The 25,824-nt window shown below is 44.0% G+C and overlaps 1 protein-coding gene and 1 long non-coding RNA gene across 2 annotated transcripts in view; one reads left to right on the forward strand and one right to left on the reverse strand.

Annotated features, from left to right (window-relative positions):
• The window catches only part of LOC147716923 (uncharacterized), a 55,794-nt gene extending 47,749 nt beyond the window's left edge, over nt 1–8,045 (reverse strand). The window contains exons 1-3 of the long non-coding RNA XR_015295789.1: nt 7,957–8,045; nt 7,799–7,848; nt 7,606–7,718 (exon numbers count right to left, since the gene is read on the reverse strand). This is a non-coding gene — a long non-coding RNA (uncharacterized LOC147716923). The remainder of the gene's footprint in view (nt 1–7,605; nt 7,719–7,798; nt 7,849–7,956) is intronic.
• Nucleotides 1–25,824, forward strand: part of LOC147716922 (corticotropin-releasing hormone receptor 1) — a 1,353,112-nt gene that overhangs the window by 413,755 nt on the left and 913,533 nt on the right. The window lies entirely within an intron of this gene.

The raw sequence follows: 25,824 nt of genomic DNA on the forward strand, positions 1-25,824 counted from the left end.
ATAGCTTAATGACAGGCTGCAGTATATTAAATTAATTGAGTACCTGTATAAATATATTGTCACATTTTGGATTTTCTATGTTACAAACATGTTGATATGCATTACACATTCAACTAACATTATTCTCCGTGACAGATGGGCAGCTTCAAGTAACACTTGACACATGCTCCGTCCTTTTACACTTCTATTGATCATTATTTTCGCCTAGAAGTATCATACCGTTTCCATTCAGATCGATTATCCCCTTGCCATGGTGTTACTGGTATGCTCATTCAATTGACTCGTTTAATCTTGAAAATTATTATTTTATCTTCGATCAAAAGTATTTTTACAAACCACGGGATCTTGTATTTCTACTCCTTATGCTTATCTTGCGATAGGCATGTTTGAAAAGATTTATGTCCAGAAGTCTGATTTGGATGACTATACCAAAGACATCCAAATATGGATTAGATATGTTGATTATATATTGATAATATAAGGTTTGACCAAAATGAGATGAACTGAGTATATTCATGTCCTGAATAATAATCCATGAACCCTTTATCTAGGCTTTGTTCAATTTCCAAATAATGCATTGATTAATTAAAATTACATACTAGTGTATTAAATACAGCTTAAACAAATACAATTACCTACATAAAATAACAAATAAATAAATAAAACTTAAAATAAAACATAACATCGCCTACTTTAGGAAAGAAACTGGATCCAGTTTAGGAATCTTAGTTCTTGGTTGCCATCCAAACAATACCATTACAGAAATCCGTGATGCCTGCTCACGAACTGATTAAAAACACGGTGACCATTTAGAAGAGTGTCCTGCATACTTAATTATTTATTTCTATTCCAAGATGGCTGCCATGTTTATGATCGGCCAGGGAGTGTCCTGACAGAACTGGGGAGTGAATGCTGACAAACGAATCCGAAAAATAGATGCTGGTTATAATAAAGCTACTATTTTCTGTCATGGCTACCATTTTTATATGCTTTTTTTCTGCTCTGTAGTATAATAGGCTTTAAGTTGGTGCAGTGGCGGCATGCCTAATCTCTAGGTCATACAAATGGAAAACCTGTCAACTTTGCCATTGTTTGTAGAGCCATGTACTTTCAGGAGGCTTGACATTATCTATGAATTGATGGTGGACTGTCACATTTCTACAGCCTTGCATTACTTTTGTTTGTTGGCTTTGGGTAAGTAATGTTTGTCATCAGCAAAGGACACTCGGAGGAGGCAGGCGTACAGCGATTGTTAACATCATCTGCACAAGCATTAGCATCAGTGTATATTCCTTTTGCGCAAAGAGGGCTGCCAGGCCCTGACACAGAGCCCAGCCTCCACTTAAAAAGTGAATTCAAGACTTGATTACCCTATGCACGTTATATTAATTTGTACGATCTGAATATACACTGAAGTGACGCTCTACTAATATGATTTTGCACTCCATTCATTCAAATATGTTTTGGAAATATTTTAAAGGTACTAAATGAGCTGTACTTTTAACAAAAGGCCAAGTATTCAAAATGTGTATCAGTAAATGTACTAGAGGCGAAATAATGGACATCGTACAACAGCTTGGTCAAAGATGTCCACACTCTTTGCACACTAACGTAGGTCCTGTGGTATTGTCAGGCTGTCAACAGAACAGAAGTGGAGACAAAGTAGCCAAAAAGGCAAGGTACGGGCTAGCAGTCAAGTTGGGAAAGTTTCCTATCAGTAAAAAGAGCATGTTAGGCACCGCCGGAAAAACAAAAACGATGAAATCTGCTTTAGACATTCAAGGGAGAAGAGGAAAGAAGATAAAGAGAGATGAAGAGACAAAAGGGAGTCAAGGGGAATTTGTGGGGGAAACATTTTGCTGCATTTTTTTATTGATTTGACACTGAGCTTTCTCTTATCCCGCATATAGTTTACTGGACCTGTGCTATTTATTTTTTTGTGTTTTTGTGGTATTTATAGAATGTGAATCAAACCATACGGGCATTGGACTGTTTGCTATATAACATTTCAAATATACACAATATAATGGCTTAACATAAAAGGACAGAGTGGCTGAATCGTGTATTAGATATTTAATTTATAGACATGTAATTTAATATAGCGCACAAATCACTCTCGGAGGAGTATCTCGGCGCTGCGCTACTCGGAGAGGGGAGAGCATTCTAAAACAATCACGTTTTCCGCACTTTCTTGAAGGAAGTGAAGTCTGAGCAGAAGTGGAGACTAGGGGGAAGTTTATTTTAGTAACACAGGGCTGTGTAAGAAAACGATCTGCCTCCCTATCTTGCGTTACGTATGCGTGGAAAAACCGGAAGCAATTTATCCGAGGACCTTAAGCATCTGGGGGCAGGTAGGGCTTTAATCGAGTAAACAGGTATGCTGGGCGGGACTGGTGGAGTGCCTTTTGTGTCAGACAGTGCAGTTTAAAAATGACACCCTTTCTAATCTGCAACCAATGAAGCTTCCGAAGGATCGGGAGGAAGGCGAGCGAGAGGACAGATTGCAGATTAATCGGGTGGAAGTGTTCTAGACTAAGCATGGGCGGAAAATCCATTCCGCTCGCGGATTTTGCGGATTTTCGGTGAATTCGCATTCTGCGAGATTCGCGAATTTCCCACAAAATCCGCGGGCGGAACGGATTGGGTCAAAAGTTCAAGCTGACTTTTGTAACTCTTTTAGAATGGTGCCGGCCAGCTGCCAGAGCCATTCTAAAATAGTTACAAAAGTCAGCTTCAACAGGAAGCTCTAATAGATAAAGTGAAGCAGGTGCTCGAGTTAGAGGTCAAATTCAGTTACACAATCATTAATTACCCCAAACTTGGGGTGATTAATGATTGTGTAACTTAATTTGACCTCCAACTCGAGCACCTGCTTTACTTTATCTATTAGAGCTTCCTGTTGAAGCTCTTTGTAGCTATTTTAGAATGGCGCTGGCAGCTTGCCGGCGCCATTCTAAGTGGGGCTGAGGGCAGAAGGGCACAAAAGTGGGACAGAGGGCAGAAGGGGATAAAAAATGAGTGGGGCAGAAGGGCACAGAAACGAGTGGTACAAAGGGCAGAAGGGCATAAAAAAACGAGAGGGTGGCAGTGAATAACCTTCAGGTCGGGCCCCACCTATCTGTCACAAAGGTTTGGTAGATATACTCCCTCCCGCTCACTCAGATCCTCCAACCTAAACCTACTGGTGGTCCCCAAATTTAGACTCGCTACAAAAGGAGGAAAATCCCTTGGAGTGTTGGGAGCCAGAGCTTGGAACAAGCTTCCACCCCAGCTGCGTCTAATCCCCTTAGAGAACCTGTTTCGAAAGGCTCTTAAGACCTGGATTTTCAATGCCTTTGACACTTTCTGTCTAGCGTTAATTTAAACTTCTCATTCTTTATACACTTTTCAGACCCACCTAATTCCCCCCTTACTGGTTTCTTATGTAGCTTTCCTGTTTTTTTCCTCTGTGACACGTATGACTAGCGCCAAGCTGCTCCATGGAGTGTAAGTCGCGCTTTATAAAAGCCAAATCATTCATTCATTCAAAAAAAAAAAACGCGAACACGCAAAGCGCCCCGCGAAAACGCAAAGTGCCCCGCGAACACCCGCAAACTCGTAAAAATAAAAAAATCCACGAATTCGAGAATTTTGCAGATTGCGAATTCGCAAATCCGCAAAGTCGCGGATCGCAAATTTGCAAAATTCGCCCATGCTTATTCTAGACCACCTGCAACTTTGGTAGGAAGGTGTTGCTTGTCTACTGGTGTCAGGAGAGTGTTCTCCTAGTACAGGTGGCTGGTAATGACAGGCTGGACAAGAGTCTTCCTAGTGCTATCAAGAAGCCAAGGGAGGCTGTTTTAAGGAGCTTCATGGTGGCAAAGTGGCATTAACTTGGTGGTCTTTCATGGGAAGTCGTTGATCTAACTTCACTCCAAGATTTTTTGCTAGCTGCTTTGGTAATGGGGTGAGGCCAAGTTCAGAAGGCCACCAATCAGCTGACCAAAGCTCTGCTGCTTTACCAAGTAGCATAATCTCTTGTCTCTGTTTAATTGGAGATAGTTGATACTCATACAAGCAGCGAAATTCCTCATGCAATTTGCAAATCTGCTTTTCACTTTGTCAGGTAAAAGGAAATAAGCAGCGCTATATAGATGTTAAAGAGAGTTGGGCTCAGGCACGAAACCTGTGACACTGTCTCGTTCATTTGAATCAGCTTTGACATGAGCAGTGCTGCATGACAACAAGCAGACTTGTTGCATTCGATTAGCAAGGAAGTCCCTGAGCCAATGTTGTACCTTACTATACAGCCCAGCTTTGTAAAGTCTGTTTATTAGGATGGAATGGGAGACCATGTCAAATGCTGCCAAAAGAACCAGCAGCACTAGTAGAATTGGGGTACCCACATCTAGAGAAAGCCTGATATTGTCGATCACAGCCAGTATAGAGCTCTAGTAATATACCACTGAAGACCTCGAGAAGTAAGAGGGTGACAGGGTCAGACTGCCCTTAAGGGCAATCAGGCAGTGTCTGATGACCTGGTTTGCCAAATCAGTGTGTGAGCTAGTTTTTTAGCAGTTGGGGACAATTTTAAGGACTAATGGGCTGTTTTTTACCGTTTATTTCCCTGAACCTTTTAGTCATATGCTTTGCTAATTGGGGCCACTTTTATTCTCATGTCCATGCCTATTTCTTTGACCCAGTCCAACCTTGGATTCCGAGATAGACTGTACAAATGGATCTGGTTCAACAATTTATGGCTTCGCTAAAAGAAGATCTAGTTTGCGGTTTTCACTTCAATATTATTGTATTTTTATGTAGGAGGTGAGGTTTTTCTACAGTCATTTTTTCGCCTCAAGTAGTTTTCAGTATGTTTTCAAGTAAGCTGGAACTCCAGAGTAAGGAGCTGTATGAATTATACCAACTATCTTAGATTTCATGCATGCCTCAGATGGTAGCCAATGAAGTTATGTTAGGACTCGCTTATATAAATGATAACGTTCAATTTTCTCCACATTGAAGACCAGTCACCATGGTGCATGGAGGATGGCTTTGAGAGCTGCTGTTGACAATTTATTAGGACCTTCTAACAGACCATTTCCTGGGAAAGAACTAGGGCCTCAACTGCTGTTCTGAAGTCTGTGGCCAGGAGGGAAGACTTTTCTTTTTTTCAAAAAGTAGCATTGTCGGTGTTCCGGCTTTGAAATGTTATTGAAATGTTCATAAAGAATGAGGTTTACATCAAAGATGGCTCTCTGAGTAAATACTACTGTCCTTGATGTGGTGAACATGTGATATAAGCCTGTAATGCCACATCTTACACAGCAAGCATTTGGGAGCTCCACTTATTTTTCTGGCATCATAGCTCAATGATGTTTTCTGCCCAACCAAAATCCCCTGCAGAACAGACCACTCTCAATAGCCTCCAGGCCTGGAATCATTCACTTTCATTTTCATACTGACATTCATTCTTCCCTACCTTAAAGTGTGATAAAGCAATGGTTTGTTCAATGAGGGCATTCGACTAACAATAATTAAGGAGGGGTTCTCATGACCACTCACAAGAGGGCATTTCCTGGTAAAGTGTTCTTCAACATAGCAAGCTTCACTGGATTCAAACAGAGCCTGATGTCATGTGTTCACCAACCACTCTTTCTATTACCATCTATCATTTCAAATAAAATACTTCACAGTCTCTCTCAACATTCCAAATGTCTGACTAGACATCAAGTCAACATGCAGCAATACAAAAGTTCCAAGCAGCACACTGCAGTCACAAAAGCATACATGAACACTCAGGGCCCTATTTTGATGTCGGCTGCCGTATTATAATGCTGGTGGTCGAATGGAAACTGGATGGTCATTCTGGCTGGATTCAGACTGGCTCAAGGAACCCGTCGGCCAGTCGGACACCTCACCGAAATCCTGGAGGACTGCGTTTCTGCCGTTGGTATTACGATGTCAGTGTCCATCAAGATTTCCATGTTGGACTTTCTGACACGGAAGGCCTGTCGGAAAGCAACTTCCACCCCAGCGTCTCTTTGGGGAAAGAGGCCCCTGTTAATCTCTGCACCGTATGGCAGGCATCATGAGGTGCCTGCCGCATGGTGCAGGAATTAACACAATCCCCAATTTCTCAATGGGCGCTTGTGCTATGGCCGGTTTATGGCTGCAGCACAGGCTCCCATTGAGAAACTGGAGTATGCATCATGTGCGGTCACATTGTAATCACTGTGTCAGGAACGCCGACCGGAGGCCGGTCGGTCCTGAGACTGCCGCAATGTCGTACTCAGGCCCTCAGTCTGAAATTCTTTCACATAATAAAAGTTGAATCAGACCAAAAAAGACAGTTTGGCCTTGCTAGCACTTTTCTTTGTGCAAATTTGGGGATCATAAAGTGCTGATCAATCGAAGTTTGCAACTGAGGCTGGTCAACAAATCTATACAGTAAAATAACGTGAAGCCCATTAGACTCCACAAGAAAGATAGAGAATGATTACAGTTTCCAACCATAAAGGTTTATTTGACGGTTAAAATACTTACAGAAAGCAAAATCAATAATTTAGTATCAGCCATCAGTCAATATATTAATACATCAATCACCTTAATCAAAGGCCATGAAAAGTCAGTTCTCTTATTAAGAGAGAACCCTGCTGCGTCCTATATTACCATGAATGTGGACAAAGTGTTTCTATTGCCCAATCTACCCTGCACTAGCTTGCATCCCAGAATTCTGACATTTGATACACCTACAGATAGTTCTGATAAAACATTCCAATCAGATTAGAGTAAAGAGATACAATCCTGAGCTCATTATCTAATCAGGATCCTCAACAGTACAGCTTTTCTCAGCGTCCTTCAGTCTTGCATTTTTTTCCAACAAACCAGATATTCCAAACCAGCCTGTACTCTGCAGGTGTACTTTTAATACATTGATACATTCCTTGATTATCAAGGTAAAAAAAGCATTTCGCAAGGGAAGAAAAGCAAATCACAGCTGTTAATCTTGAATGGACATGAAGTTCTTCAAATAAAAGTTCACATGCTGCGAAGGAAGATGGCAACCAACATTAGCCATTTTAGAATGCGAGCCTTCATCAGCTATTGTCAATATAAATATGAATTATACATAGTAATAACATTTGCGTTTTACGTGTTTATGTTGATTCAATGCAAACACGTTATTATACAAATAAGCTTCAAATCTTTATAGGGTAATCCATTGAGCACTCAATTTCTCTCTAGTACCACCATCTGTTCTGACCAAATTGGCCTACCTTAATATGTTCCTACCTTCTATCAAACATTTAACAATACTCGCATGTGATTACACACTTTGTAGACATGTCTGAAGAAGAGACATGTTAATCTACATGTTTGTCTTTTCTCTAGATAGTACTGTCTCACACATACCACAAAAAGCAAAGACAAGTAATCTATATCTATAGAAACCAGTGACAAGTAGAACTGACAAATACAAGGATACTGGAGAGATGATTACAAGAGTTTCACACCAAAATGAAGATTTTGTTTTCAAATCCAGTTTGTTATAACTAGATGAGTTTCTGAAAAAACTGAACAAATCCAAAAAAAGAATTATTCATTAGAAAGGTGTGGAGTTGGTACCTGTAGCAAAATGGTTGAATCAGCTAGTTTTCACTGAGCGAGATTGAGGCAGGTCACGTTTGGCGGCCCCGTCCTGTTGTGTTTATGCTGCGGTCGATAAGTTATTCGATCCGCTGAAAAAAGAGCAGATTCAAGTCACGTGCTCTTTCGGGAACATGCGAGCCCCGTTAGTTACTAGTTGAGGGCTTCTTACCGCTTGCAAGGAAGCTGTCCGGTGCTGCGGTCGGTGAGATACGTGATCCGCTGCGGAAAGGAAAGAGTGAAATTGAGGTGTGGGCTCTGACTCCAATTGAGTTCTGGGCTCACCCATGGGCAGCCGAGCCTTCGGTTGAGTTAAAAAGTGCTCCTTACCGCTAGATAGGTACTTGGGCAAGGTGCCGATCCACTGGTTCCCGTCAGTTGTGCTGCTTCCTAGGCAATGGGCGCAATACCGCGGGGTAAGACTGTTTGGTCAGGTGACACGGGTCACATGATCGCGAGGTGGCTCTGGGCGATGTGGCGGCCATCTTAGAGTGGGGCATGGTGCTATCCGAAGTATGATAGAGACGGCGCAAGCGGGGTAAAATTATCTATAGTGCAGTACCATCTATAAGCATACAGATTGTTACAAGACGTGCTAGGGGTCGACAGTGAATAAAGTGCAACATATGTGATAGAAACATTTTTAAGGGAAATAACACATTACGTTTAGACACATTGTACTCTATAGCCCATGGTATTTCTATGGATTCTTATGGAGCAGCATTTACAGTCTCTGAGTCCATGTTTGCATGGTGTGAGACAGAATTGTCTGGTCAATATTCAAACTAAAGAAGGTTTGTCCAGTCCTCGCTTTTGTTTAGTCCAGTTCGGATAGTGTTAGACTGGATTATGGACTTGAGTTCTTCTCTGTTCAGGAGTTGAGAGAGGTTTCCTCCTCTTTGTGGGAGCTTGATGGCTTTAAGAATTGTCCATTGGATGTTGCCAGCTGTGTGATTCATCTCTGCGAAGTGTTCCACCATAGGAGCATTAGGCGTTTTGCATCTGATTCTGCTCCGATGTTGACAGATGCGTGTCTTTGCTTTTTGGCTGGTTTGCCCAACATACATTTTCTGGCACGGGCATAGTACCGCATAAATGACATTACAGGTGTTACAATTCGTGAATGATTTCATTTCGAAATTGATGCCATTGTGACAGATATTGCGTGCCTCAATTGTAAATTCACAGACAGTGCAATGACCACATTTCACATGCCCCAATAATGGTGGTAGCCCCCAATTAGAGTCTCTAGTGGTTCGAGGAGTTGGGACTGGTAAAGCTGCCCTGACCAAATGATCTTTCAAATTTTTGTTTTTCCGGAATGCAAAAAGGGGTCTCTCTAAGTTGATAGGGCCTGCATTTATGGTGGGCCAATGTCTGAGGATTGATTTCCGGATTCTATTGGATGCTGGGCAGAATGTGGTCACACAGGCTATTCTTTCTTTACTGTCCCTCGTCTTGGGTGTTAGAAGAAGATCGCGTGGGCAGTACCAATCCCTTTTTGATGCTGCTTTGACCAATCTTCTAGGATAGCCACGCGTTTTCAGTTTACTTGACAAGACACTGGCTTCCTTGAAGTAGTCTATTTTGTTCGAGCAATTGCGCCTTATTCTGAGGAACTGGGAGTAGGGTAGTGAATCTTTTAGAGCTCTAGGATGGTTGCTATTGTAGCTTAGCAGAGTGTTCCGCTCTGTAGGCTTTCTGTACAGGCGTGTTAATAACTCGCCTTCATGACTGTAGATTGTTAAGTCGAGTAAAGCAATTTGGGTTTTATTGTGGGTCAAGGTGAAAGTTAGGTCCGCACAATTGTCATTAAGCCAATGGAGAAACAGGTTCAATGTGGTGATGTCAAGGTTCCAGACTAGAAAAATGTTGTCTATGTAGCGACGCCACAGGGATATTCCTGTGAAAAATGGGTTACCGTCTGTTAAGAAGACGCCGGTTTCCAGTGCATCCATGAACAAAATGGCCAGGTTGGGGGCAAAAATTGCCCCCATGGAAGTCCCCTTTATTTGTTGATAGTATGTGCCATCAAAGGTAAAAAAAATCCTAGATAGGCACAGTTCAAGCAGTTGGAGGATAAAGATGGTTGGGACCCTGTGTGGGCGAGGCCGTGTGTCTAGAGTTCTTTGGATCACCAGTAGTGCCGCTGTGTGTGGGATGTTCGTGTAGAGCACGGGTACTCATAGTACGGCCCGCGGGCCGGTGGCGGCCCGGCAAGCCTTCCGAGGCGGCCCGCGGACCATGAGACATCCTACCCGTGTTTTCAGAGTGTCTGCAAACACTCTGCTGCTCTGTGGGGGCCCGCCGATTCAATCGAGCGAGGCCAGAGTGGAGCTGCAGGGGCGCTAAGAGGAGGAGAATTCAAATGCAAATGGTCTGGGAAGTGCTGTGAAGTGCTCGGGTGGGAGCTGTGTGTCTGTGCGTGCTGGGGAAGCTGTCTCAGCCCGTGACAGAGACAGAGGGAGAGGGAGGGAAAGGGAGACCTAGAAATGGAGACAGAGAAAGGGAGGAGGGCGACCGAGGGAGATAGAGTGAAGGAAGGGTATCCTAACCACGGAGAGTTGGGCAGTCCAGCAATAAAGGACATTAACAGAGGAAACAGCAAACCCAGTGTGTTATTGCTTTAGAAATGCTGCTTTGATCAGAAAAACAAAACAATCACTGATGGTGGTGGGCCTTAAAGATGATATGCTCAAACCACGCATTCAATTTCACCAAAGATCAAGAGGTGGCTATGTTATGATCATTTAAGCTGTAGGGCACTTGAATCACCCCAGAAGGGGTATTTCAGTGCCAGAGTGAACATGGACAAGGCAGAGTTAGTATGACCTGTGAAGTGCTGTGAAGTGCTCGGGTGGGGGCTGTGTCTGTGCGTGCTGGGGAGCTGGCTGGGGAAGCTGTCTCAGCCCGGTGACAAACAGGCAGGGTGAGATGACAGAGGGTGCCAGAGGGAGGTACAGGGACAGAGACAGAGGGAGGGAGGGAAGACAGAGCCAAAGGGAGAGGGAAGGAAAGGGAGACCGAGAAATGGAGACAGAGAAAGGGAGGAGGGCGATCGAGGGAGATGGAGTGAGGGAAGGGAGTGAGTGAGGGAAGGGAGTGAGGGAGTGAGGGAAGGGGAGTGAGGGAGTGAGGGAAGAGGAGGGAGAGAAGGGGAGTGAGGGAAGGTAGTGAGGGGAGGGGGTGAGGGGAGAGGGTGAGGGGAGGGGGTGAGGATGGGGAGTGAGGGAAGGGGAGTGAGGGAAGGGGAGTGAGGGAAGGGAACGGAGGGAAGGGGAGTGAGGGAGGGAGAGAGGTGTGGGGGTGAGGGAAGGGGAGTGAGGGAGGGAGAGGGAATAGGGGGAAGGAGAGAGGGAGAGGGAGTGATACAGTCAGAGTGAGTGAGACAGAGGGAGACCGGGGAGGGAGAGAGGGAGATAGAGGGAGATAGAGGTATGGAGGGAGGGAGGCAGAGAGAGAGAGAGAGAGAGAGAGAGAGAGAGAGAGAGATAGAGGGAGGGGGAGAGAGAGAGGTGCGTATATCGGGTCTTGAAGCTCAGTGGACTAAGGCGTCTGCTGCAGGGACCTGTGTTCAACCTCATGGTCACAGTTTTTTTTGTTGCTCTAGCCCCGCCCCTCCCCTACTGATCCCGACCTCACCGGTGCGGCCCTCGGACACATACCACACTGTAACTTTGGCTCCCGAGAGAAAGTTTGTGAGTACCCATGGTGTAGAGCGACTCTACATCCATGGTGCAAAGTGTGTTGATGGCGGGATCAAAGGGGTAATGTTCTATCAAATTTATCATCGCCATGCTGTCCCTTACATAGCAGGCTGTGGTAGGCACGAACTCTTTTATAAAGAAGTCCACGTAGGCACCAAGAGGTTCCAAAATCGACCCGCAGGCTGAAACAATTGGTCTGTCTGGCGGTTTGTTGACGTTCTTATGGACTTTGGGTAAGGTGTATATCACCGGTAGGCGTGGGCTTTTCACATTGAGAAAGCAGTGTTCTTTTTTACTCAAAAAGCCTTCATTTTGTGCATTTGCTGTGAGTTCCATTATGGTGGCCTGAATCTCTTTGGTGGGGTTCCCGGGTAGACGCTGATAATGATCAGTGTTCCCAAGCTGACGGAGGACTTCCATTCTGTAAGTCTCAATATCCTGGAGTACAATTCCGCCACCTTTGTCCGCACTTTTTATTATGAGCGAAGAGTTGCCTTTCAGTGTGCTGATCGCATCTTTCTCAGGCCGTGAAATATTGTACGGAATATAGAGTTTTTTCTTTTCTAATTCAACCAAATCTTTTATGACAAGTTTCTCAAAGGTTATAATTTCTGATGGAATCATATTGGCGGTAGTTGAGAAGGTGAACGGTGAACGGAAAGGGGTATTGAAGCTGATGGGAGGTGAAGGATGCAGCGGGAAAAAGGCTTTGAGGCGAATCAGTCTGAAAAATTTCAGTAATTCAGCCTGTAACTCCATGAAGTTAGGATGAATCATTGGTACAAATGAGAGCCCTTTCTTCAGGAGTTCAAGTTCAGGGCCCTGCAGTGTATGCTGAGATAAATTAAAAATTGAAATTATCTCAGAAGAAGGTTCTGTATTAGTTGAGTGTTCTACCATTGGTAGAAGTTGCTGCGTGTCTTGCGTTCGCAGGGTGCATTGAACCATCGTTGCGGTTTCTTCACCCGTCCTCGTTGTGGGGTATTCGGTTCGCCCCTGGATAAAAAATTGGGCTCGGCCCCACCACCACTTCTAGGGTTGCTGCCTCCCTCGCCTGGGTCTGAACTATCAGAGGAGTCTCCAGAGGTGTCAGAAAAACCTACAAGGTTTTGTCGCTTGTTGTATCTACCCCAGGGTCTACTGTTGGGGTTAAAGTGTGGTTTATTGGTATAGAAGTCCTTTTGTAGATAGGGGTAGGTGTTTTCAATACTTTATGTTTTTATGTCTTTCTTGACTTTATTAGACTTTTTATTCTGTTCGATTCTGTGGAAATCAGCCACCGTCTTTTCTACTTGATCAAGTAGTTTTTTGCACTCTGCAGTAGGGTCAGAATCGTTGATTTGTTTGAGTACCTCTGCTATTTCTTTTTCCAAAGATTCCAATGTTTCTGAGGCTATAGCTATGCCTAAAGCGAGCCAGTGCCTAGAGCACGTGGTTCCGATGTAACTGAAGTTAGAGGTATATTTCGATTGTCCGTAAAAATGCCTGGAATGTTACAGACCTGGAGACCAAGGGGAATGACCTCTGCTTTTAAGTAGTCTGTCAACATTAACACCATTATTTGTAAACTAACCTGTTTCTTTTTTAGCTTTTCGAGTTGATCAGGTAAGGAACTGTTGGACGTTGTTGGGACATCAGGGGTCTCAGATAATAAAGAAGGCTTGGAGCATAAGTGCTTTATGTAATCGGCAAAGCAGGCCAACTAGTAGCATTTAATTTTCAGCCCCTGGGTACATGTATGATTCAGAAAAGGGGGTGGTGATGAACAGAGTGTCTGAATTAAGCAGACCACTCTTACCCAGTCCAAAGATCAGGGCTTGATCCATCACCGTTTTTTAGCTCACTGCACCATCCCAGCTCAGAACTTGGCTATATGCAAATTAGTCTGACCCTGGCCCAGTGCATCATGGGAACAGGGCAGACCAAACTACCAAGCCAATTCTTATACTGGGAAGGAAACAAGCTACCGGGGACCGGTTTCTGGCATTTCAGCCGTCTTCGGCCCGGCTTGCTTGAATCCTGATGGTGCAATGAGCTAGGGACTCACATCTGAGTATACCCTTCCACGCTTATGGTGGACAAAAATGATTCAGAAAAGGGGGTGGTGATGAACAGAGTGTCTGAATTAAGCAGACCACTCTTACCCAGTCCAAAGATCAGGGCTTGATCCATCACCGTTTTTAGCTCACTGCACCATCCCAGCTCAGAACTTGGCTATATGCAAATTAGTCTGACCCTGGCCCAGTGCATCATGGGAACAGGACAGACCAAACTACCAAGCCAATTCTTATACTGGGAAGGAAACAAGCTACCGAGGACCGGTTTCTGGCATTTCAGCCGTCTTCGGCCCGGCTTGCTTGAATCCTGATGGTGCAATGAGCTAGGGACTCAAATCTGAGTATACCCTTCCACGCTTATGGTGGACAAAAATGATTCAGAAAAGGGGGTGGTGATGAACAGAGTGTCTGAATTAAGCAGACCACTCTTACCCAGTCCAAAGATCAGGGCTTGATCCATCACCGTTTTTTAGCTCACTGCACCATCCCAGCTCAGAACTTGGCTATATGCAAATTAGTCTGACCCTGGCCCAGTGCATCATGGGAACAGGGCAGACCAAACTACCAAGCCAATTCTTATACTGGGAAGGAAACAAGCTACCGGGGACCGGTTTCTGGCATTTCAGCCGTCTTCGGCCTGGCTTGCTTGAATCCTGATGGTGCAATGAGCTAGGGACTCACATCGGAGTATACCCTTCCACGCTTATGGTGGACAAAAATGATTCAGAAAAGGGGGTGGTGATGAACAGAGTGTCTGAATTAAGCAGACCACTCTTACCCAGTCCAAAAATCAGGGCTTGATCCATCACCGTTTTTTAGCTCACTGCACCATCCGAGCTCAGAACTTGGCTATATGCAAACTAGTCTGACCCTGGCCCAGTGCATCATGGGAACAGGGCAGACCAAACTACCAAGCCAATTCTTATACTAGGAAGGAAACAAGCTACCGGGGACCGGTTTCTGGCATTTCAGCCGTCTTCGGCCCGGCTTGCTTGAATCCTGATGGTGCAATGAGCTAGGGACTCACATCTGAGTATACCCTTCCACGCTTATGGTGGACAAAAATGATTCAGAAAAGTACATGTAGTACCTCTTTACTAGGGACTTACAAGCAAATTAAATGTGCCAATCAGGTGCAGGCCAAAGTTACCATATTTAAGGGAGTGAGCACAAGCACTTAAGCACTTAAGAACATGCTAGTAGTGGTAAAGTGCACAGAGTCCTAATGCCAACAAAATGGAGTGCAGAAAACAGGAGGGTTGAAGGCAAAATATTTCGGGATAACCCTGCAGAGGAGAAAGGGCAAAGTCCAACAGATTCTCTAATTAAAACTTCTTTATTGTAAATCAAAAGAGTACGAATTTGCAGGAATATATATTTCAGCTGACCAAGAATATGTAGTCTTGGTATTTCTGTTATTTTGAATCGCCATGAATGCCAGCCTTATTTTTATCACATAAACTGTCTCCAGGGCTTTCAGAACATGGCTGTTCACAACATTGGCACTCCCAACATAACATGTCAAGTGTTAGCCGATTCCTACATTGGCTACATGTCAAGAAATGAATAGCCTTCTAATTTCTATGCATGATAAATATTTAAATTAATATTTAAATGGCTCCTCTTGTTGTGTGTTTTCAGCATGGCCCATTTTAGTTTTCTCGATGTTGGCCTAACAGTGCAGGTTGCAGGCCCCTTTCCCTTTTGCATATGCTGCTATAGAAACATGCTTGCTTTGTGCCACCTTGTACTTTCACACGGAACCTGCATATGTTTTCGCATTCTGTTCTTTTCCTGGGCTTTAGTCTGAACAGAACAGACATGGTGAAACAACAGTGTTCCTTGTTACTCTTTCTGGCCAGGCACTACCACCTAGACTAAACACAAAAATGCAGTTGTTGTTTATGTGCACACATGTCTTGCCATATAGAATTTATAGATGAGCACAGGAGCTAAAAAAACAACGCATGAGTGAGAGTTCTGAGACAAGAACAGTGCGTCTGCAGGAATGTAGACTGTTCAATTGGTATGCTAAGATACAGGGTCCGCCACTAATCCCAGATATCTTTGATATATAATTATTTAGCTTCAGTAGCAGGCGAGAGGGGTTTAGTCTATTCTGTCGTATATAATGACAGGTCTTTTCATGCTATACGGTTTATTAACCATGCTAATAGTATTTTTTTATGGATTTGTTTTCTTATTATGGCAAGTATACTGCATTGAAGAGCATGGTAGTTTAATGAATATTTAAACTTCCTTCGTGTCTCTTGGTTATCTTATTGCCAACAAGTAGGAGTAAGAGAGCAAAAGGGTGTGTTCTGTTAGCGTGATACCTGAGAGGATCGAGAGTGTTGTGTTCTGGGGTGCCAAATCTCTGATTTATACTCATATACAACCACTTGACTCTCAAGGACAGAATCTTGGGATTCAGCATACCTGTGCCTGTAAATCTAGGGAGTTGTAAATCTTCAGTGGGACAAAAGATTCTCAGTCCACGCCACCATACGTTTAACAAACTCCTGCTGGGAAATCACTTTTCCATTTCGCTGAGTGCTTTTGCTAAAGCCATAATACGTTATTATTCAGCTAATGCTTCTATTTGGATGTAATCTTTTTTCTTTATCTGCAACTCAGCTTTCCAGGCTCCATTTTATCACTTAAATGCAGCTTAGTTTGCTACTGGTGTGCTTTACAAACCTCAGAAATTAAAAGTTCAAGTTCAGAGCAGGCATATCATTTCTATATAGACTGTCTCCACTTGATGGTCAGGACTGGCAGAAATGGTCAGACTGGCAATGTAACTGCTACTAAGTCTATGCACTCGTCGTACATCGTAGAAGGATTGAAAACCTGTGTCAATATATCTATTGATTCACTTCACAACCCTTGCTAAAACACATATTTTCTCTTCATGCCAAGAAGTCTCATCCACTAATCAATCAAAGATCGGTATATAACGTACTAGGCCAAATAATAAATGGCTATATAACTTACTAGGTCACGAAGACCTTGTTTTATGTTCCTTAGCTCATTGTTTACATGTGATTTCCTATCAAACAACTTTCACCTTTTACTTGCAGAAGGCATAAAAACTATATAACACAGGAACATTATTCTCCAATAATGGAATATTCAAGTTAGCAGCATTGCCACTCTTGTAGGTCAAGAAAAAGGTACCTTAGATGTATCACCTGGAAATGTCTTGGGTTTACCCAAAAAGTGTAGTTGACATTGATTAATTGATTAATTTCCAGCGGCGGTTGCTGCCAATCAGAACTGGGGGATAGCGTGGGGAAAACAAATATAAAAATAAAATACACTTACCTTTCGTGGCGGCCCACTGCGCTGCTCCTCTGTTCACGGCACTCCAATATCCAGGCCCACAGGCTCCCAGACTCCACACGCAATCCCAACACTGCTCTCATGCTATTACTCCCAGCCTTTTATTCCCAGCATGAGAGCAGCTCTGGGATTGGGCAGAGCGGGAAGGGAGTGGGAGCCTGTGGCCTGAGCACTGGGGGTATCTCAAAGGAACAGCCTGGATATATCCAAGTGCGCATGTCGGTTTGGCCTGCCATTGATGGCTGGCTGCCTAAGCCGACATGCACACTTTCAGTGCCTACTACCACTCCCCCCCATGTTGCTAACACGACATTGCCCCACCCACCCTAAACAAATAAATTGTTTTTATTGTTGTTTTGTCTTTCTCCTACTGTGTTTCAGCGGAGGAGCCGCCCCTGCCAATTTCACAAGGTTTCCATTAAATCTGCAGGTAACACCTGAGAGTATGACTGCGCAATAGACTTACAGTCGCTTACAGGAGGTGATAAAGCCCAGGCATGTGTAACTTTTTATGTTAAAAAGGCCAGGGGGTTTAATTTCTAACAAACTGTAAATACTGAAGGCTGAATTTACCAAAGGAAGTATGTTTGCACAATTTCCCAAACAAACGTCTTATAAAAGGAGCTTTAGAAACCTTCTTGATCCTCATGGTGTGTACAATAAGCGCCTGTGCAGTGTGAGGGGAGCTCTCCCTCATTTGCAGGGGAGTCTTACCCCAATTTAAATGAGCCATAGCTCAGGTGCCTGGGCAAAAAAGCCTTCTGGGAGACGCTAAAGTTGCATCACTACGAAGACTGGGAGTGGAAGTTGACATAACATGCTTCCCATTCGTGCAGTCCAATATGCGCCTTAAACCCGGTGCTGGAGTCAGGGACAAGAACATTAATAGCAGAGCGGGGACATTGATCTCAGAGTCTGTGCCGAGACTGCACCATCCCTAGGGGGACCTCAAGGCCTTTCAAAGAGACAGGAAACCCTGCAGAGAAAGTAGCCTGCATCACTGTGTTTCACTGTGGTCCTTTCTCAGCTCATCTGCTAAAACGTCCGTGCATTTTATTATTTGGCGCTTCTTGCCCCAGTTTGTGCCAGGCGAATACAATGGGCATGAGGCCAGGGGCTAGCCGGGACTGAACCTGGTCCCGTGGACATATGCCGTTCACTGTCTGCAAACAGTTGGCTTGAAAAGGATTCCCCTTCCGGCAGTCTGTGGCCTATTTATATCCACGGCCGGGGCGGGCGTCTCCTCCAGATTGTTTCTGCACAGTAACTACAGTTCAGTGAAACGACAACATATGTTTAAATTCAGGAGATTTACAGGGCATTACTACCTGGACCCACACAGAAATGAACTCTTCGTTTGTTTTTCGGTTTGCTTAGGCAGTCTCCCCTCCCCTCGGCATCCAGGGATTGGCACTTCAGCTATTCCAACCCATCTGTGGGCATCACTCGATTGGAATGTCACGTTGTCTCACGAGAGAGAACATAGAGTTGCTTATTTGTCCTTTCGATCCTCGAATACGAACATCCCCCCAAGATTTTCAGCTTCGCCCCAAATCCCCTTCGGCTTTTGGATGTTTTATTGATTTATTTCCACAGAGTGAGTAATTGAAAATGGGCCAAAGAGTGTATGTTATTGCATCCAGACTTCATTTGATGCATAGGTGTAGTAAATATCAAGAAAGCACACTGGGAATCAACCTGAAAATGCCAACTGTGCCCATTCCAATAATGCCACCTTTCGCTGTTCTTGTACTCTTAGGTCTTGCTTGACAGCACAGCTGTCATCACTACCCGGTGATACCATTTCTTTACAATATGTATAGATGGGGATTTGGCTCTACCTAGAGGGATTACCTCTTTCGCCTACTGCCATTGGCCGTTAGGTGAATCCTTCCACATCCTAAGAGAAGCTTGCATTTCAATTCATGAGGGACTATTTTACATATCAAAGTACTTTGAATCAAGGCACAATAAATTACTCAACTCACAGATGCAATCTATACAGAAAACAATATTTTATTCCTATTTCCCTGCGGCAGGCTTTAAAAAATATATTTTAATCAATTCTCAAAATGCAGGTCAGACCTATTGACTTTGCCAATTGTTTTATTTTCATCAAGAACACTTGGGACTCTAAACATTAAATGTTACTGTTATTGTTCTAAATATGGCCTCGTTAGCTCATCTTGCAAACTGCTGGAACCGCCCTCATAATATAGAGCCAATTGACTGCTATGTTCAGAGCCTTTCATAAGAACAAATTAAACATGCTTTTGGAGCATGTAAGGTGTTAGTTATAAATATTCATAAAAACCTCCGACCAAATTGAATGATATTGTAAGTTGCTGAAGACCAACAGAAGCACTTGTGCCGGGTCTTCAATGCACTCGTGTAAGCTCTTACCATCCTGCATACGCCTCTGGGGGAAAAAGAGAAAGATGGAAACACAAAGTAAGGATGAACAAAAAGCTACAACAGTTAGATAAAGGGGGTGTCAGGTGGTGGAAGAAAGAGGGGTGAAGTAGAATCAACACTACGCAGCCTTGATGCTCAGAACACTGGATATAAGTAGCCCCAGCCGGCGGCTTTTGACCAAATGGTAGGGCCCTGACATTGACTGTGTGATATACGAATTAAGCATTGAAGAGCTTCAATAAAGAATGTTAATATGCTGCTGTAATAAAAGTACTGAAAGGGCAGAGCCCATACATTCTGGACCTTTTCTAGAATCACAATCCAATGTTTTGTTTAGCAGCATGTAAGTGTAGAGGAGAGAAAAATCGTTAATAACCTCAATCACTTCAACTGGAAACTCTCTGGACGCGTAGTAACCACAGACAACTACGTGTGGTTAATTTGTTTATTACTACGTCAAAAACAGCTGGACATAGAGACACCTAAAGATGAGAGTGTAGAAATACATCGGAATCAGCATAAAGCCAAATCTGTGAACAAAGTTGGGGTGATGTAACATGAACGAAACAATTAGTTCAAGAAAGAGAATGCAGAGGATCAAAAAGCACGAGTCCAAGCTTCCCTGCATCAGGTTTTTTAAAAACAAAGCATTATTCTATCCCCACACTAACGCTAAGGTGACGTCCCCACTTAAGCATTCTGATGAAAGGAATAAAAAGATTACAGCATATGGAGTCTTTGGGTCAGTCACCATGAAGCTACAGAGACAAAGATCATTCTAAGATGCTCTTTCTCCAAAGGCAGAGAAGAAGAAGCGGGGTACTTTTCCTACTTGCATCACATTATTACAGGTAATTTTACCAAGAGTCTTTGCAAGTCACCCCGTCTGCTCTGAACGCGAACTCATAGGTAGCTTTCCACGGGATAGCAATGTTCCTGAACTGCAACAGATTCCCTGATTCCCAGGCCTCCTCCTGTGTGAAACACAACAATTTCCCTTATTGACTTTAGTTTATGATATAATTCCTTCTCTCCTTGCCTGACTAATAACACAAAGACATTATTCTAGCTAATGAGGATGCTTCTTCCACCTGCAACACAAAACGTGAAAAAGAACAAAATTCACAGCACACTTGAAATTCAAACGTGGATTCTAAAGTGAGAGCTTCCAGGGAAAATGCATTTCAGGCCTACCATTGTTCAGCTAACATAAGAACAAGCATTTGCAATGAAATAGGTCTCGCATTTACGCAAGTTTGAGCTATTGACATTGCAAATAACAATGCCTTTTATTTTTGGTTTTGTTTTAAAAACATAAATAAAAGGCATTGTCATTTACAATACCAATAGCTTAAACTCGTGTAAATGCGAGACAGATTGCATTGCAAATGCTTGTTCTCTCCTTGCCTGACTAATAACACAAAGACATTATTCTAGCTAATGAGGATGCTTCTTCCACCTGCAACACAAAACGTGAAAAAGAACAAAATTTACAGCACACATGAAATTCAAACGTGGATTCTAAAGTGAGAGCTTCCAGGGAAAATGCATTTCAGGCCTACCATTGTTCAGCTAACATAAGAACAAGCATTTGCAATGCAATAGGTTTCGCATTTACGTAAGTTTGAGCTATTGACATTGCAAAAAACAATGCCTTTTATTTTTGGTTTTGTTTTAAAAACATAAATAAAAGGCATTGTCATTTACAATACCAATAGCTTAAACTCGCTTAAATGCGAGACAGATTGCATTGCAAATGCTTGTTACATTAATGTCCCCCCGCTGGAGTTAATAATGGAAAATCAACACCCAATGGGGCATTTTTTATATAGTATATTAATGGGATTTATTATATTAGACAACATTTCTGATGACTATATTCTGGAACACAACTGAATTTGCGAAAATAAATAAAGAGTTATGAGATTTGCTGAACCGTGCGTGGAAGTGGCGGACACTGCATAACTTATATGATGACCTTTCAACTGTTGTTTGATGTAGCTTGATGTAGCATTTAAGGAGGTTAAAATGTTGTCCAGATTGTGTAAACATGCCCATTTGATTGCCTTGGGCAAGGGCCTTTGTCTGCAGCAAAAACAGAAAATCTTAATGCTCAAGTGTGATTGCAGATGAGGGGAAATAATTTCATTTTCACATAAAAATGTGTTCACAAAAATTCATATATACATCACAAGCCCTTTGCATGAATTTCTACCTGTGCCAATTGGACCATAAAAAAAGAGAGGAACATAGATGATAAGTATGGTTGTACAGCGCCCTCTGCAGAGACACTTGTCAGTAGAAACAGCTGCATCCAGAGGCCATGAACAGAAGGGGAACTGAGGACTGAAACCGGCTCAGAACACTACTGCACCGAAGGAAGGAGGAAGTATTCTACTACAAGGAGTGCATTCAGGCTTGTGCATATTACGTGTGTTACACACTCTACTGTACCTGTGAGTAGAAAGGACAGAGATAATAAAAATTATATTCTTATATCTCCGTGGAAGACACAACCTTTCATGAATTATATTTTAAAGGGGATGTGTTGATTGTGTACAATTTGTCATTTTTGTTCTTAAAACCCTACACATTATCGAGCCCTGGTGTGAGGATTGTGTGCACCCGTCATTGCCTTCAATCGCCCACTGGATTACCATGAACGCACGTGCACTGAAAATGGAGACGTACGCGACTGGAGAGCCTGTGTCCGTACTTCAAGGCGCTTTGTCAACAAGTTGAATGCGTATATAAAGAACCATTCATTAAAGCCCTCATAGCGAATTGTCGGAGGGGTATGCACAAGGCAGATACACTTCCTGGCAACTATTGTTTCCCAGTTTTCTGGATCTGACTGATGGTGCGCTTGCATCCTGACCCCAAGCGGTGGGCTGAGAATCGCACCCACACCGTGTGCAAGCACAGTGTGAAACCAACACACAAGAGATGAGGAGCAGGTCTGGCTTCTGCCCTCGAGGGCATCTGCCCAGAGCCCCACAGCTGAGATGGGCACATTCTGCCAGAGGAATTAAGAAGCACCCCTAACACACTTACATTCCACAAAAAGCTCAGATAGTGCGTATTCCCAGGAAGCGGGCGGCACAACAACGACTCGTGCGCACACGCATTCCTTACGTAAATGTAAATGTAAATGTACAGGAATTTATATAGCGCAATCACCAACCGGTTTCTAAGCGCTTGCTCAGGGAACCCGTCCTGGTATTCCCCTGTGAGATAGCCCCGGCAGGGTATCCGCAAGGTGAAAGCCAGGCATCCCACCGCGAGGGGCCGTTGTGGAGATTAAGCAAGCTATTGCCCAGAGTCGCAGAGTGTGAACCCGCTAATCGAGTTGGCACCGGAGCGAGAATTGTCGAGTCCATGGACATTTTAGGACTCAAGACCCGCGGAGCCGGGAATTGAACCCTAGTCCCGGGCTGACCTCTGCTTCCAGGTCTGCCTCCTCTAACCAGTGAGCCTACGTACTGAGGACATACCGAGCTGAGCATGCGTGCTGGCAACCTTGCCTGGGATATGGGCGGGGCATAGAGCACCCAACAGGAAGTGTCCGGGGCTCCCGTGAGCTGACGGAGCCCCGCTTGTTGCAGCCCAAGTGAAGGAGCCCACCCCGCATAGAGAAGTCCGGCGGTAACCCACCCCTCAGAGAGAAGTTCGTTGGGTGCCCACCCTGCAGAGAAAAGTCAAGTGGGAGACCACCCCCCCTTCGGGAATGCTGCTTCAGGATGTCAGGCGGGGCTCCTGTGAGCATGACAGAGCACTGCATGTTGCCGCGCCAGTGACCGGGCGAAGAGGCTCCCCTGCCATGGGGAGACCAGCCGGGGAGCAGCGCAGAGTCCCCACAAGAGTCGGTGGGTGGGGTTGAGCGGGAGGCATGCAGCAGACAAAGGGTGACGCGCCTGGACAGGACATGTGCATGCATATGGTGCGCGCAGGAGTTGTGATAAAGCTGCGAGCCCTACGCGTGCTTATCTCCTGTCTGTTAAGTGGCGTGTTCACAACCTCCAGTCGCCCCTGCGCGTGCCCATCTCCTGTCTCCCTTCCGAAGCAAGTCAGTAACAATAGATCTCACTGGCGACAGCGCTTTCTTGCTGCGTCTCCAGGCGAGACCTAAAAATGACATGTGAGCTTTACAAACTTCATAGGAAAATAAGGCACTCTCAATGGTTATTTCTACCTGCATGTAAAGAACGAAATTAATAAACACATTTAATAAATGAATAATCGTCAGTTGTACAACACAAACATGCCTTTTTAATATATTCTACTAGTCACCTTTACCCTCTACATTATTTCCTCCATGTTACATTAAAATGGCCTAAAATACATCAAGTTTGTGTTAATACATTACAAGATTCTAACACTTAATGTTAATATGACAAAGGATTATATGCGGATGCACTCTCAACGTGTGATTATAATGCACCCCTACAAATAAAATGCAGTTTCCGCTACATCAGTACGAAAAAAGATGTCCCTAGAACAGAACATTGGAACACGATGCTGCTAATTTCAGACATTTTGAGCGTTGAGCAGATGTAATAATTCGAGAAGTAGTCATGCTGGCTTCACACCGGAAGCAGGGAGCATGAGAAAAACCCTGCGAAAACGATTACATTCACCGTCATGCTCTTTTCCATTAAGATTTTTAATGCTGTTAAATTGATTTGGTCCCCAGCGTGCAGTGCGAATAAGAAGGAAAGATTGTCAGAACGCTAACATTTAATTTGGGTCTTTTTGATCAGTGGTACAATTTTATTTCGGTCGGGCTAGCTCTCCAATGGGGAGAACAGATTTGACTGTGGTGCTGCTCGTTAAAAGTGGGCAGGCCTACTGCAAGGTTCGCACTAATTAACCAGAAGGCGGCTCACAAGTTTCAGAGTTCATGCTTTTCCAAAGTGAATCTTTGTGTTTTTTCTCTCCCATTTATTGTTGCCTTAATACGTTCATCTGTCTTGGCAAGCTCACTCTGTTTATTAGGGAAACAGAGTGAGCTTGGATACTAGAAAACATCAATACCAACACTGTATCAATTAAGATGTCCTAATTAAAATTCAAATACATAATCATAACTTAACCACCATCATTCTTTAAATAACTCAAACCAATTGAGGTGGTCGTATGAAACCAGTGGTATCTGGTGATCTTTTTAAGTGGTGGGCATAATACCAGCAAGGAGTTCACTTGTTCTGATAAGGTACAGGGTCAAGACTGATTTGCATATAGCTGGGTCTGAACTGAGGTGGCGAAGTACGCTAAAGAATGATGATGGATTCAACCCAGATCTGTGACTGGGGGTGAATGTCTGAAAAGTGTCAGCGCACCGTCCATCATCTCCTTGAGTTTTCTTTGTTCGTCCTAAGTTGGCAAGGTATGCGCAGACATGGGTCCCTTGCTCACGTTACCACTGGATTCAAGCTACTGGATTCAAGCTGGACTCACTGTTACACACAAGCATACTCACACTCAGTGATTCTAATTCTCACTTAATAACACATGCACACTCACTGACTCTGCGCCCTTGTGCAATTGCACATGCTGCACCTTTGACAGCTACACCCTGAATCACTTCCACTCCCTCTCACAACCTCTAATCAATTACTCGTTCTAATGCACTCACATTCCTTCATTCACCCCCACGTACTGACTTTCTCTTATTCACACACACTCTCTAAATTGCTCACTTTCACCCTCATTGACACTCAAACACACTTTCACTCAATCCTATTTGCTCTCAATCTCCCATAAACACTCACAAACACATATGCACAGAGAAATAATTTTGGGTAATTACTTTGATTACAAAGCAGTAATCTGGTGCTGGTACTTTCGACTAGCACATGGGCATTCTCTATCTATAACATGTGCATGAGTCAATTTCCTCAAACCCACATACACACCACATATCCACCATGTCCATGGGCACTGTCATCCAATGTTCTACATGCTTCCAGTGTAATAAAGGTGCCATAAGTTTTTGGGGCAGATTTATGATAACTGGCGCATCCCCAGGGATGCGCCAGTTATTTTGTGCCGCTGCTCCGCCACCCATGGTGCGTCGCATTTACAATGCGGCGCACCATGGGGCAAAAACGGCACAGATGCGTAACGCATCTGTGCCGTAAAGGTGGCACATTGCTGCAGTTGCGTCGCAAGCGTGACGCAGCTCCAGGAAAGGCTCGGGGGTGCCCCATCTTTACAATGCTGCGTCAAGTCCTACGCCTGTATCAAGCAGGCGCAGGGTTTTGACGCAGCATTGGCCTGAAAGTGACTGAGTGCAATCTTATAGATTTCACTCAGCCATTTTTGCGAGGTGCACCTGCCCCGAAACGCCCACCCTGCGCCGGAACGCCCACAAGTGGCGCAGGGCTTTACAACGTGACGCATCTGCCTAGATGCGTCATGTTGTAAATGGGTCATAGGGATGCGCCACGTTTACGCCGCAGTTGCGTGACGCAAACGTGGTGCATTCCCAACGTAAATCTGCCCCTTTGTTTCTGAGGCAGCACCTCTGATCATCATCCTTCCAACTAACAGCTGGATCCTAACTGCTTAGCACTTGGTGGGTACCTAGAAAAACACGTGCAGCTCTGACGTTTATGAGCATGCTTAGCTGTGCTATACAAACACCCAGAAAAAACGGAATTTACTTTTTCTTT

Source organism: Lissotriton vulgaris, chromosome 5, assembly GCF_964263255.1.
Source record: "Lissotriton vulgaris chromosome 5, aLisVul1.2, whole genome shotgun sequence".
Taxonomy (NCBI): domain Eukaryota; kingdom Metazoa; phylum Chordata; class Amphibia; order Caudata; family Salamandridae; genus Lissotriton; species Lissotriton vulgaris.